This window comes from Triticum aestivum, chromosome 6B, assembly GCF_018294505.1.
Source record: "Triticum aestivum cultivar Chinese Spring chromosome 6B, IWGSC CS RefSeq v2.1, whole genome shotgun sequence".
Taxonomy (NCBI): Eukaryota; Viridiplantae; Streptophyta; class Magnoliopsida; order Poales; family Poaceae; genus Triticum; species Triticum aestivum.
The window spans coordinates 348,740,175-348,752,320 of NC_057810.1; positions in this window are offsets into that span (position 1 = coordinate 348,740,175).

A 12,146-nucleotide genomic window follows, 5' to 3' on the forward strand; every position below is an offset into this window, starting at 1 on the left:
AGTGCTGAACGGACAGCACCTCCGCGTTCAACACACGTACGGTACGGGCGACGTCTCCTCCGTCTTGATCCAGCAAAGAGGAAGGAGAGGTTGAGGAAGACAGCTCCACCGGCAGCACGACGGCATGGTGTTGGTGGAGAAGCAGCACTCCAACAGGGCTTCGCCAAGCTCGTGACGGAGAAGGAGAGGTGTTGGCGAGGGGAGGGGCTGCGCCTTGGCTTGTGTATGCAGCCCTCCCCTCACCCCTCTATTTATAGGGGAAGGGGCAAGGGGGGCCGGCCCCCTCTAGATGGGATCTAGAGGGGGGGCCGCGGCCAGGGAGGGGGGCTTGCCCCCCAAGCAAGGGGCGCCCCCTCTAGGGTTCCCCCCCCCCAACCCTAGGCGCATGGGCCCAAGGGGGGGGGCGCCCAGCCCTCCAGGGGCACCTCCCCAGCAGAGGGCCTACCTCCGAAGAAATCCTTGCTCCGCACGCCGTGGAGGGGAGCCTGGCTCCCGACCCCTCTCCTACTGCCCCCAATGCCCTCCTCCTGAGGGGAAGGAGACTACTGCACTAGGGCAGCCATCCGCTGCGGTGACCTGAACTTCCTGCGACCCATGGTTAGCATAAGCCTGCTCCTGAGGAATTAGCGGTACCCGGTAGTTGTCGAGGCTCCCGTGAGGCTCCTGAAAGAGCTCGGCTTCTGGCGCTTCTTCCTCCCAGCCGGTGTTGATGAAGCCTTGAGGCGCGCTCGGGGGCACGTGGGCGCGGATCGGCCCGCTCCATGATCCTCCCAGGGCCTGGGGTGGAAGCTGGACACAGAACGAAGGAGCCCCTGACGCGGAGGCATCCAAGAGCTCGGCGACGCGTTCCAGCAGCATGTTGCAGCCGCTTTCTTGCAGTCTGCACCACAGTAGCTCCCGCGCCACCGTGAGTGCTGCCTTCATGTTTGCCTACTCCCGCCGGGTGTGTGGCACCATGTCCGCAGTGTGGCTTGAGGCCCTTGTTGCCGATCGTACTTGCCGTGGAGTGAGGGCAGGGGACGCCTCACCACGTCGCCCGAGTCCTGCAGCGTTCTGCGGGGCGCGGGCTGCCTGAGGTGTAGGGTTGAGGTCACCTTGGGCAGGCGGCACGGCATGGGCAGGCCATGCCGCCCTGTGACGCCCCCGATTTAATCGTACACTAATCATGCACGCAAATGTGTACGATCAAGATCAGGGACTCACGGGAAGATATCACAACACAACTCTACAAATAAAATAAGTCATACAAGCATCATAATACAAGCCAGGGGCCTCGAGGGCTCGAATACAAGTGCTCGATCATAGACGAGTCAGCGGAAGCAACAATATCTGAGTACAGACATAAGTTAAACAGGGTGCCATAAGATGGCTAGCACAAACTGGGATACAGATCGAAAGAGGAGCAGGCCTCCTGCCTGGGATCCTCCTAGGTCACTCCTGGTCGTCATCAGCGGGCAGCACGTAGTAGTAGGCGCCTCCAGTGAAGTAGGGGTCGTCGTCGACGGTGGCGTCTGGCTCCTGGACTCCAGCATCTGGTTGCGACAACCAGGAAGAGAGGAAGGGGAAAAGGGGGGAGAAAGCAACCGTGAGTACTCATCCAAAGTACTCGCAAGCAAGGAACTACACTACATATGCATGGGTATATGTGTAAGGAGGCCATATCAGTGGACTGAACTGCAGAATGCCAGAATAAGAGGGGGATAGCTAGTCTTATCGAAGACTACGCTTCTGGTCACCTTCTTCTTGCAACAGGTAGAAGAGGGTAGGACGAAGTCCTCCAAGTAGCATCTCCAAGTAACATCTTCAAGTAGCATCGCATAGCATAATCCTACCCGGCGATCCCCTCCTCATATCCCTGAGGTAGAGCGACCGCCGGTTGTATCTGGCACTAGGAAGGGTGTGTTTTATTAAGTATCCGGTTCTAGTTGTCATAAGGTCAAGGTACAACTCCAAGTCGTCCTGTTACCGAAGATCACGGCTATTCGAATAGATTAAACTTCCCTGCAGGGGTGCACCACATAGCCCAACACGCTCGATCCCATTTGGCCGGACACACTTTCCTGGGTCATGCCCGGCCTCGGAAGATCAACACGTCGCAGCCCCACCTAGGCACAACAGAGAGGCCAGCACGCCGGTCTAAACCTAAGCGCACAGGGGTCTGGGCCCATCGCCCATAGCACACCTGCACGTTGCGTGGGCGGCCGGAAGCAGAACTAGCCCCCTTAATACAAGAGCAGGCTTACGTTCCAATCCGGCGCGCGCCGCTCCGTCGCTGACGTCTGAAGTGCTTCGGCTGATACCACGACGTCGGGATACCCATAACTACTCCCACGTAGATGGTTAGTGCGTATCGGCTCGTAGCCAGACTCAGATCAAATACCAAGATCTCGTTAAGCGTGTTAAGTGTCCGCGAACGCCGAACAGGGCCAGGCCCACCTCTCTCCTAGGCGGTCTCAACCTGCCCTGTCGCTCCGCCACAAAAGATCCACACAGAGGGCCGTCGGGACAAGGTCCTTTCAGCCCCCAATCCGTGAATCACTCGCGGGTACTCTTCGAGCTGACCCGACTTTAGTCACCATCTGTATAGTATGTATGTATATATAGTATATACCCGTGATCACCTCCCAGGTGATCACGGCCCGATAGTATAGCAAGGCAGACTGACAAGAATGTAGGGCCAATGATGATAAACTAGCATCCTATACTAAGCATTTAGGATTGCAGGTAAGGTATCAACAGGTGTAGCAACAATGTCAGGCTATGCATCGGAATAGGTATAACAGAAAGCAGTAACATGCTACACTACTCTAATGCAAGCAGTATAGAGTAGAATAGGCGATATCTGGTGATCAAGGGGGGGGCTTGCCTGGTTGCTCTGGCAAGAGAGAGGGGTCGTCAACTCCGTAGCCGAACTGGGCAGCAGCAGCGTCGGTCTCGTAGTCTACCGGAGAGAAGAGGGGGAAGAAACAATGAATACCAAGTAAACAGATGCATATCGATGCATGACATGTCAAGAAGCGATGCTAGGCGTGCCCTAACGTGGTATAAGGTGGTTCTGGTCAAGGGGGAATCATCCGGGAAAGTATCCCCGGTGTTTCGTGTTTTCGGGCAGAGGAGCCGGAGGGGGAAAGTTGCGGGTTCGATAGGTTAGGGGGGTGTGGTGGACGAACGGACTGCGTATCCGGAATCGTCTCGTCGTTCTGAGCAACTTTCATGTTGAAAATATTTCAATCCGAGTTACGGATTAAAAGATATGATTTTTAAAAGATTTTAACAATTTTGGAATTTAATTATTTATTTAATTAATTCGAAAAAATGTATTTATGACGTCAGCATGATGTCATGCTGACGTCAGCAGTCAACAGGGGTTGACTGAGTCAACCCTGACATGTGGGTCCAGTGGGACCCACCTGTCATTCTCTATTTAAATAAATTGGGGTTTAGGTTAATCTAATTACAGTTTAATTAATCTAATTAGTTAATTAGGTTAATCTAATTATGATTAATTAACTTAATTAATTCCTTAATTAATTAATTAATTTAATTATTATTTATTTATTTAATAAATATTTTTTTTTAATTCCTCTTCTTCTTCTTTTTTTTTTAAAGTTCTGGGGCGTGGGCCCCATCTGTCATAGGCCCATAGGGGCCTATCGGGTTCGGGCGTGCGGGCGACGGGTTACAGGCGCATCTGAGCGCCCGATTGGGCGCTGCGGGGCAAGGCCGTGGCCACGGCGGGGCGGGTCACCGGGCGTTCGGCCATGGCCATGAGCAGGCCCGACCGAGCGAGCGAACGGCGGCGGCCGTGGCGGCCAGGCACCGGGGAGGGGGCGACGGCGACGAGCGGAGAGGCGCGGGAGAGGCCACGGTGAGCGCGGGAGGGGCGTCCAGGGGCGCGGCCGAGGGGAGCGCGGCGAGCGCGCAACGGGCGGCGCCGGAGCGCGTCGACCGCGGACGGGGAGGCGGTGACCGCGTCGGCCTAGGGGAGAGGGGGCGAAGGGGGGTGCTCACAGGGGGGGGTCCGCGGGGTCTAGGAGGCGTGTGCGGTGGAGGTTGGAGGCGACCGGCGAGGAGGGAGTCGGGGAGGCGGCCGCCGGCGTCGGGGAGGGGGTCCGGTGAGGCGGGGGAGGTCGGGGACGATCCCGCGGCGGCGGGTGCTCCGCGCGTGGGGCGACGGTATGGAGGGGGGGGGGTCCGGACGGCGGCGAGGGAGGAGGACGAGGACGGTCCGGTGACGGGGCGGCTACGGGCGACGTGGGGCGCGGGGCGCAGGGGGAGCGATGGGGTTCGTTCCCCCGATCCGATCTGGATCGGGGAGGAGGGGGGAGAGCGAGTGGGGGGAGGGGTGGAGTGGCGGACCGGCTAGGGTTCCAGTCGGGGTGGGGGGTTAAGGGGAGGCCGGCTGGGCCAGGTGGGCCGGCCTGGCCGGTGAGCTGGGCCGTCTGGCCCAGTTGGCCAGGGGGCCCCCTTTTTTTTTTTCCTTTTAGTTTTGTTTTGTCTTTTGCTTTTGTATTTATTTTCTTTTCTGTTTTAGTTTAATTAAAATGCCAAAACATTTTACAAAAATTTGTGCACCCCACCATAATTAGGTTTGCTATTTTAGACAACCCCCGAACAATTTAGTTTTCGTTTCTGAAAACTTTTATTGTTTGTTTTCGTTTTAAATTTGAAATTCGAACTAGGTTCCGAACTAACGCGAGTTTATCCACAGTAACCGAGGTGACATGGCACCATTAGCGGGGATTACTGTAGCAAGATTATCCGGGCGTTACAAATCTCCTCCACTACAAGAAATCTCGTCCCGAGATTTTAGGAGGTAGAAGGAAACAGTGCGGGGTATTCATCACGCAGGCGATCCTCGCGTTCCCAGGTGGCTTCGTCTTCAGAGTGATTCGACCACTGGACCTTGAGGAACTTGATCGCCTTCTGGCGTGTGCGGCGTTCAGCTTGGTCGAGAATGCGGACCGGATGCTCTTTATAGGAGAGGTCCTGTTGCAATTCGAGGACTTCATGATCCACAGCTCGGATGGGGTCCTTGAAGCAACGGCGGAGTTGTGACACATGGAACACATCGTGAACCTGAGAAAGGTTCGACGGAAGCTCCAGTTGATATGCCACTTTTCCACGCCTCTCGAGAATAGTGAATGGGCCAATATAGCGAGGAGCTAGCTTGCCCTTGATCCCGAAGCGGTGAGCACCCTTCATTGGTGTGACGCGAAGATAGGCCTTTTCGCCAGGTTGATAGACCATGTCTTTATGATGACGGTCATACTGACTCTTCTGACGTGACTGAGCAGTCTTGAGATTCTCGCGAATAATGCGGACTTGTTCTTCGGCATGTTGGATAATATCCGGACCGAAGAGTGGACGTTCCCCAGTTTCTGACCAGTTCAGAGGGGTTCGGCACTTTCGTCCATATAACACTTCGAAGGGGGCCATCTTCAGACTAGCTTGGTAGCTATTATTATAAGAGAACTCGGCATACGGAAGAGATTCCTCCCATTTCTTGCCGAAGGAAATAACACAAGCTCGAAGCATGTCTTCGAGAACTTGGTTGACACGTTCAACTTGCCCTTGTGACTGAGGATGAAAAGCAGTGCTGAAAGACAGATGAGTGCCCATAGCTTCTTGGAAACTTGCCCAGAATCTTGAAGTGAATAAACTGCCACGGTCTGAACTGATAACCAGTGGAATACCGTGAAGCGAAACAATTCTGGTCATGTAGAGAGTTGCAAGCTGACTAGCAGTGATCGTTTCTTTGACCGCCAGAAAATGTGCAACCTTAGAAAGTCGGTCAATGACGACAAGAATAGCATCATTACCTTTCTGCGATTTGGGGAATCCAGTAACGAAGTCCATCTCGACATGGTCCCATTTCCATTCCGGAATAGATATAGGTTGCAGAGTTCCAGCAGGCCTTTGATGTTCTGCTTTGATACGACGGCAAACGTCACATTCAGCAACATAACGAGCAATGTCTTGCTTCATGTTAGACCACCAGAATCTCTGGCGGATGTCTTGATACATCTTCGTACTACCAGGATGGATACAAAGAGGCGTATCATGAGCTTCTTTCATAACCTCCTGGGTCATATTCAGGTTTTCCTTCTTACACGGCACCACTAGGCGGCCTTTGAAGTACAAGGCGCCATCATCGGCAATAGTGAAGGATGAGGGACTTCCTTCTTTGAGGTCTTGCTTAATCTTGTAGACTTCAGAGTCAAATCCCTGCATTGTCTTAATGGTGCCCACGAGATCGGGTTCAACAGCCAGGGTATAGAGGGAACCCTGGGAAACAACACGGAGATTCATCTTGCGGAACTCCGGGGGAGGGGGAGCGAGTGCACCCGGAGGAACAATATGGAGGTTTAGCTTTCTGAATTCTTCAACAAGTGAGGGATGAACTTTGTGAACCTGGAGGTGGTTGCAGTAAGACTTGCGGCTCAAGGCATCAGCCATTACATTAGCCTTGCCTGGTGTATAGGAAATACCCAAATCAAAGTCTGCAACAGTCTCCATCCATCTCTGCTGACGGAGGTTCAGGTCTGGTTGAGTAAACAGATACTTCAGACTTTGATGGTCGGTGAAGATCTCGCAACGATTACCGAGTAGGTAATGTCGCCACTGTTTTAGTGCATGAATGACAGCAGCAAGTTCGAGGTCGTGAACTGGGTAGTTCTCTTCGTGAGGGCGCAATTGACGAGAGGCATAAGCAACCACTTTGCGCTCTTGCATTAGGACACAGCCTAATCCTTGACGGGAAGCGTCGCAGTAAATGACGAAGTCCTTCTTAGTATCAGGTGGAGCTAGTACTGGGGCAGAAGTCAACTTGTCTTTGAGTGCCTGGAAGCTTTCCTGACATTTGTCTGTCCACTGGAACTTGACGCCCTTATGCAATAGGTTAGTCAGAGGCCTGGCAATCTTGGAGAAGTTCTCGACGAATCGACGGCAGTAGCTGGCGAGACCGAGAAAACTTCTGACTTGCTTAACGTTCTTCGGAGGAGTCCAATCGAGAATAGCCTGAACTCGTTCAGGGTTGACGGCAATACCATCCTTAGAGATGACATGCCCAAGATAGGTTACTTCGGGAAGCCAGAATTCACATTTGGAGAACTTGGCATAAAGTTGATGCTCTCGTAGCTTTTCCAGCACGAGGCGAAGATGTTCAGCATGTTCCTCTTCGTTCTTGGAAAATACCAGAATATCATCCAGATAAACCACGACGAACTTGTCGAGGTAATCCATGAATATATAGTTCATCAGGCGAGAGAAGGTGGCTGGAGCATTGGTTAAGCCGAAAGACATGACGGTGTACTCGTATGAACCATAACGAGTCACGAATGCGGTCTTGGGGATATCTTCCTCACGAACACGGATCTGGTGGTAACCCAACCTCAAGTCGAGTTTAGAGAACACTGATGATCCAGCCAATTGATCATACAGATCATTGATCCGAGGAAGAGGATACTTATTCTGAATGGTAGCTTGATTTATAGGACGGTAGTCTTGGACCAATCGGTTTGTCCCATCTTTCTTCTTGACAAAGAGAGAAGGTGCTCCCCAAGGAGAGCAACTTGGGCGAATGAAACCACTTTGAAGAGATTTATCGATTTCCTCCTTAAGCTCAAGGAGTTCATGCGGCGGCATCTTGTAGGGTCGCTTGGCTATAGGAGTGGTGCCTGGTTTCAAGTCGATGACGAATTCGACAGCTCTAGCAGGGGGAATCCCTGGGAGTTCTTCAGGAAAGACGTCTAGGAATTCACGCACGACGGGAATGTTTTCAATGCCCTCAAGTGGTGCAGCGTTCAATGCGTTTAAGGCATAAAGTCTGGCCTCGGCATTCCGAACCAGATGAGCATCGTAGCTAATTATTTCATCAGAAGGGTGTAGCAGATGGACGGTCTTGGTGGCGCAAACGATAGAAGCGGTATGCGCCTTTAACCAATCCATTCCCAGAATGAGATCAATGCTACAGGACTTCAGTACGATGGGAGAGACAAGGAATTCCAGTCCTTCGATTTCTACAGGGACGTCGTTGCAAACCATGGAGGTTCGACATTGGCCCGCAGGAGTGTGTACTAATAGTGAAGCATTCATGTCCTCACATTTAATGTCGTGCAAGCATGCAAAATCTTCTGACATGAATGAATGCGATGCACCTGTATCAAATAAAACAGATGCTGGTACTGAATTTACGAGGAGTGTACCCATCACAGTAGCAGGCTGGTCTTGAGCTTCATTCAGATCAACGTGGTTGGCATGAACACGGCCATAAGACTTGGCATTGTTGATGCGGGCCTGGTTGTTTCCACGGCCAGTAGCTGGAAGGGCCAGTTGATTCTGATTCTGAAAGCAATCCCTAGCACGGTGACCTGGTTGACCACACTTGTAGCACAGGCCATTATTGGGAGTGGGAACAGGAGCTTGGGGTGGCGGAGCTGGAAGCCTTGGCAGCCTAGTTGGAGCAGTAGGCAGACGAGGTGCAGCGTAAGACTGCCTTGGGGCTGGTGCATTTGGACGGTACATGCTGTTCGGGATCCATATCTTACGCTTCTGCGAGGGCGGGCCCGAAGATGAGCCCGTGTCACGGTTGCGCCTTTGAGAGCTATGGTGTTCTTGAAGACCAGTCTCAACATTGATGGCCTTATTCACCAAGGTGGCGAAATCAGCAAAGTCGTGCACTAGAAGTGCGAGCTTGATGTCAGCTTGAAGGCCGTCACGGAACTTCTCCTGCCTACGTGCATCAGTTGCAATGTCCTCTTCAGCATAGCGAGACAAGTCCAGAAACTCCCGCTGATAAGCTTCAACAGTCTTGTTGCCTTGGGTGAGGTTGCGAAACTCACGCTTCTTCCGGTCCATGACTCCCTGAGGAATGAAGCGGGCACGGAAGGCAGCCTGAAAGTCTGGCCAGGAGATGATTGTCCCAACTGGCAGAGTACGCCTGTGGCTGTCCCACCATTGAGCTGCGGGTCCCTTCAGGAAGAAGGAAGCAAAAGTGACATAGCTGGCAGGGGCTACATCAGCAGACTCCATCTCATAGGTGATGTCACGGAGCCAGTCATCAGCATCCAGCGGCTGGGTTGAGCTGCGGTACACACTTGGGTTGAGGCGTATGAAATCCTGCAGAGTTGTTGTGTTTGGATGCTGGTTCATATTGGGGCGAGGAAACTGAGCCATCATGTTTTCCATGAACTGGCGATTCATCTCAAGCTGTTGGATCATACCAGCCATGTACTCAGGCGGTGGTGGGAAGTTGCCACCACGACCACGACCAGCTGGTCTAACCATCCTGCTAATATATAACAGGGGTAGTTCAGTATTGAGAATTTGCATAGACAAGAGTCATTCATGATGAAACATGCATAATGAAAGGAGCACGACAGATACCACATAGATAGTCGGCATAACTTACAAAAGGGGTCGGACATAGAGTTCAGTACACAGAGTTCCGTACATAGACTAAGTCATCGTAGGCGGCACGCAGGCTCGCGAGTGCATCCAAGACTAATGAGCAAGACTACATCAGTCCCAGGAGGTACTGTGAAGGTAGCTGTAACCTGACAGCTGGTAGTGAGGCAACGGATAGTCCTCCACGTCAGTGGCCTGGGGGCCGCGGATACTCTGGTGTAGAACCCGACGCTCAGGTGGCAGAAGAGGACCAAGTGCGGGAGAGTAGCCTCCCACCTCTGGCCATCCGACACCGTGGGGCATCACGGTCCTGGCTGGGTAGATCGCAGAACGCGGCAGCTGTCCAGACCGGACAAAGGGGTGCAACCGCGTCAGAGCCCTGTAAAGGTGCTGACGAGTGGTGTACAACTCGTGGCGAAGAGCTCTGTTAGCTCGGTCCAGCCCATCAGCATGCAGAACCAGGCGCTGATGGTGGAAAGGCTCTCGGGTGACGGTGGAGTAGGCGGCAGTGTAGTATCCCTCCGCACCAACGTCAGATGCGATAGGAATGTGCCTGAAAGGGGAAGTGTCCAATGCCTGATACTCTCCACGAAGACGTGTCAGAGCAGCATGAGCCGCATCGTGGACTGCCATCTCGATGGTCACTCCAACACCATGAGCGGTGTGCAGCACGGTAGTGGACTCATACTCCCGAGAGTAGAGGTGGACGATGGCACGGTACTGCTCCTGGTTAAAGTCCTGGTACTCCTCGTAGACGGTGTACTCAGGGTGCCAGCGATAACCCAGATAGGTCATCATATCAGCTAGCACAGCAGGTGATCCTGAGGCACCAATGGCCGCAGTGTGGCGCACGACCTGCCTCGCGGGTTCCATCTGAAAACAAAGATGTTTCAATGGAGTCAAATGACAACATGGGCACTATTCAAAATGCTATCCTACAGAATAACTATGGCTTATCCAACTTTGGGGTGAGTGTGGTAACGGGATCCTAATGTCAGAGTTAGTAAATTCGTTTAACCCGAGTTGAAAAGAGTTCAGAGTCCCAGAGCAAGGGTCGAGGAGTAAAAGACCCTAGTACCACCCGATGGCGACGTGGGCCCGTAAGGCACACAGCCATGTTAGTAAAAGTTTTGTAGTGACTAGACTCGACTTCGGCCAAGGAGTGTGGAAGGGGGATTCCTACAGGCAGTCGGCTCTGATACCAACTTGTGACGCCCCCGATTTAATCGTACACTAATCATGCACGCAAATGTGTACGATCAAGATCAGGGACTCACGGGAAGATATCACAACACAACTCTACAAATAAAATAAGTCATACAAGCATCATAATACAAGCCAGGGGCCTCGAGGGCTCGAATACAAGTGCTCGATCATAGACGAGTCAGCGGAAGCAACAATATCTGAGTACAGACATAAGTTAAACAGGGTGCCATAAGATGGCTAGCACAAACTGGGATACAGATCGAAAGAGGAGCAGGCCTCCTGCCTGGGATCCTCCTAGGTCACTCCTGGTCGTCATCAGCGGGCAGCACGTAGTAGTAGGCGCCTCCAGTGAAGTAGGGGTCGTCGTCGACGGTGGCGTCTGGCTCCTGGACTCCAGCATCTGGTTGCGACAACCAGGAAGAGAGGAAGGGGAAAAGGGGGGAGAAAGCAACCGTGAGTACTCATCCAAAGTACTCGCAAGCAAGGAACTACACTACATATGCATGGGTATATGTGTAAGGAGGCCATATCAGTGGACTGAACTGCAGAATGCCAGAATAAGAGGGGGATAGCTAGTCTTATCGAAGACTACGCTTCTGGTCACCTTCTTCTTGCAACAGGTAGAAGAGGGTAGGACGAAGTCCTCCAAGTAGCATCTCCAAGTAACATCTTCAAGTAGCATCGCATAGCATAATCCTACCCGGCGATCCCCTCCTCATATCCCTGAGGTAGAGCGACCGCCGGTTGTATCTGGCACTAGGAAGGGTGTGTTTTATTAAGTATCCGGTTCTAGTTGTCATAAGGTCAAGGTACAACTCCAAGTCGTCCTGTTACCGAAGATCACGGCTATTCGAATAGATTAAACTTCCCTGCAGGGGTGCACCACATAGCCCAACACGCTCGATCCCATTTGGCCGGACACACTTTCCTGGGTCATGCCCGGCCTCGGAAGATCAACACGTCGCAGCCCCACCTAGGCACAACAGAGAGGCCAGCACGCCGGTCTAAACCTAAGCGCACAGGGGTCTGGGCCCATCGCCCATAGCACACCTGCACGTTGCGTGGGCGGCCGGAAGCAGAACTAGCCCCCTTAATACAAGAGCAGGCTTACGTTCCAATCCGGCGCGCGCCGCTCCGTCGCTGACGTCTGAAGTGCTTCGGCTGATACCACGACGTCGGGATACCCATAACTACTCCCACGTAGATGGTTAGTGCGTATCGGCTCGTAGCCAGACTCAGATCAAATACCAAGATCTCGTTAAGCGTGTTAAGTGTCCGCGAACGCCGAACAGGGCCAGGCCCACCTCTCTCCTAGGCGGTCTCAACCTGCCCTGTCGCTCCGCCACAAAAGATCCACACAGAGGGCCGTCGGGACAAGGTCCTTTCAGCCCCCAATCCGTGAATCACTCGCGGGTACTCTTCGAGCTGACCCGACTTTAGTCACCATCTGTATAGTATGTATGTATATATAGTATATACCCGTGATCACCTCCCAGGTGATCACGGCCCGATAGTATAGCAAGGCAGACTGA